This window comes from Apium graveolens, chromosome 5, assembly GCF_009905375.1.
Source record: "Apium graveolens cultivar Ventura chromosome 5, ASM990537v1, whole genome shotgun sequence".
Classification (NCBI taxonomy): Eukaryota; Viridiplantae; Streptophyta; class Magnoliopsida; order Apiales; family Apiaceae; genus Apium; species Apium graveolens.
Genome location: NC_133651.1, coordinates 255352477 through 255355400, shown reverse-complemented (window position 1 = coordinate 255355400; position 2924 = coordinate 255352477). Strand labels below are relative to the sequence as shown.

At 39.8% G+C, this 2924-nt stretch overlaps 1 non-coding gene across 1 annotated transcript; it reads left to right on the top strand.

Annotated features, from left to right (window-relative positions):
* Window positions 1-342: 342 nt before the first annotated feature.
* LOC141662692 (small nucleolar RNA R71) lies at window positions 343-449 on the top strand. Its single transcript, XR_012550793.1, has one exon. It is a non-coding gene; the product is annotated as a small nucleolar RNA R71 (small nucleolar RNA).
* Window positions 450-2924: the final 2475 nt, after the last annotated feature.

Genomic DNA, 2924 nt, shown 5'->3' with positions numbered 1-2924 from the left:
ACAAGAGAACACTGATCCGTAGCATGAGAACCTGCACAAAGCTCACAAACTATAGCTATTTGATTAACTCCATATGTAGCCAAAGAATCAACCTTCATTGATAGCGCTTGGAGCTGGGCTGCAATAGCGGTGGCTGTATCAACTTCCAGAATACCTGCTACCTTACCTGACGTCATCCTCTGAGTTGGGTTTTGATGCTCATTTGCAGCCATAGTCTCTATAAGATTATACGCCTCAATATAGCTTTTAGCCCATAGGGCGCCTCCAGCTGCTGCATCGAGCATGGGCCGAGATTGGACCCCCAAACCATTATAGAAACCAGTGATCACCATCCAATCAGGTATTCCATGATGTGGACATTTTCTCAACATTTCCTTGTAGCGTTCACAAGCCTCGCACATAGATTCAGTAGGTTGCTGCGCAAACTGAGTAAGAGCACTCCTCATAGCAGCAGTCTTTGCCATCGGATAAAACTTCACCAGAAACTTTTGCGCAAGATCTTGCCACATAGTGATGGACCCAGCTGGTTCAGAATGTAACCAGTCTTTGGCCTTGTCCCTCAGTGAGAATGGAAAAAGCCTCAACTTGATAGCCTCATCAATCACGCCATTATACTTAAAAGTGCTGCAGATCTCGACAAAATTCCTTATGTGCATATTGGGGTCTTCAGTTGCCGCTCCTCCAAAAGAAACAGAATTCTGCACCATCTGAATAGTGCCCGGCTTGATTTCAAAGGTGTTAGCTTGAATAGCCGGATGAAGAATGCTTGACTGGATGTCATCAATTTTTGGCCGAGAAAAATCCATAAGAGCTGGATCTGCTTGAACAATACGATCACCCATGTTTACTGGTTCTTTCCGCTCAGTTCCTGAATCCGAATCTTCAAAATCTAACTTCTCCGGAATATCAAGAACTTCGTCTGTCTCCTCAGCTGTATCTAAAGTCCTCTTGCGAGTACGAGAACGAGTTTGCATAAACGCTTGCTAAAGTACCTGAAACACAACCGGAAACAATAAGTAACTACTATGTCCTAATCACTGAGTCCTAATGACCAATGATGGTAAGTACATAAACTAAACAAATACGCCGAGTCCCCGGCAGCGGCGCTAAAAACTTGTTAGGACGAAAACACGCGCTAATATTCACGCAAGTATACGCGTTCGCAAGTAATATAGAATACTTTCTAGTTCGTTCCCACAGAGACTCCGACTAAATTATTGTCTAATTAAACTCACTCACCAATGTATGATTACTTCTCAATGTTAAGACACTAACACTTAAAATTGTTAACTAAATATTAACTACAATTAACTACTTAATTAATCACTTGATTAACACTACAAATTATCAATAATAAAACACTCATGAGATCACAACTTCATTACTACTTCCTTCAATAGTCATTGTTATTACCTTTAGTATGTGACAGTGATGATATTAATCGAATAACACAAAACTGATAAAAGCCAACTTTCATTGTACTAATACCATTCTACCAAACATCCACAATCAAGATAGAAGTTGAATAGTCATCAATTATGTTGAGTTCCTCTATGTCTACAGAAATTGACAACACAACGATTTAAGCACAAGTTATTCCTTTTGATTACATAGGGCAAATAAAACTGTTAGAGTTACCCACTAATCATGCACAACGTACATGAACCTATGCTAGCATGGCAAGTTCTAAATCTCAAGATCCACCGTCGCTTCACAAGAGATTAATACCCTATCTTATATGTTCGCGACGCACATAAGATGAATACGCACAACCAATACTAGATATCATACAATCATCACACACTAAAGTATTAAACAATTACTAAAGAATTCCATAATAAATCCGTTGTAACCCCATGATCACGATTAGCCCATAATAGCACATATCGTCATCATGGGTTCATATGAAATCATGATAAACAAACACAAGAAAATAATAACTAAACTAATTATATTAAATCAGAGTACATCACAAGAGTAAATAAGTTCAAAGTAAGAAAACTAGCATCCAACGTTACAATGAAACAAGAATCACAAGAAAATATGCTTCCTCTTCGTTACGGTGTGCTAAATCGGTCTTCTTCCTTATCTCCTTCGCTCCTTGCGTAATACTACTACCTTCTCTCTTAAAAACGTCTCAAATCTACTTATATAATAGTCCCATAAAACTTAGATTACATAGAAGTGGAAGCCAAACAGAATTAGAAGTCCTAAAATAAACTGCCTCTTTTCCCGACCCTGCGCGGCCGCTCAGCATAGCTGAGCGGGAGCTCAGCTTCCTGCGCGGCCGCTCAGCATTGCTGAGCGGGCGCTCAGACCTCTACTGGAAAATATCCTGAGTTGCTCCGTTTCTTCGCCGTAATCTGCCCATTTCTTTCCTCTCACAATGGTGAACACATGCCAAGGCTTATTCTTGATGATTACTCCCCCGAAATGCAACTAATACCCTGAAATGCATAAACACTAGAAAAATGCATCAAATACACAAAATACTTGATTTCAAGACACCAATTTAAGCCATTTTAAGACGCACTAAGTGGTATAAAATGCCACTTATCATAGCACCCGACGGATGATCAATTATAGTCCCGACGGATGACTAATTGATATCCACCGGGTGAGTAGCTCATGTAACAGTAAGTACTGTAGCACATTTCTGCAAACAACTTTGTATAGATTTTGTAGTAGCTTATGAATCATGTAGACTACTAGTAGATGTGCAGAATAGGTTGATTAAATGTAAATATAAGATGTCTTATAATTCTGCACAAATGAAATGGAGTCAAGTGATAAATGGCTACCCGACGGATGATCAACAAGGCTACCCGACGGATGATCAACAAGGCTACCCGACGGATGATCAACAAGGCTACGCGGCGGATAACAAACATGTACCCGACGGATGCTCAATTTAAATATCTGTT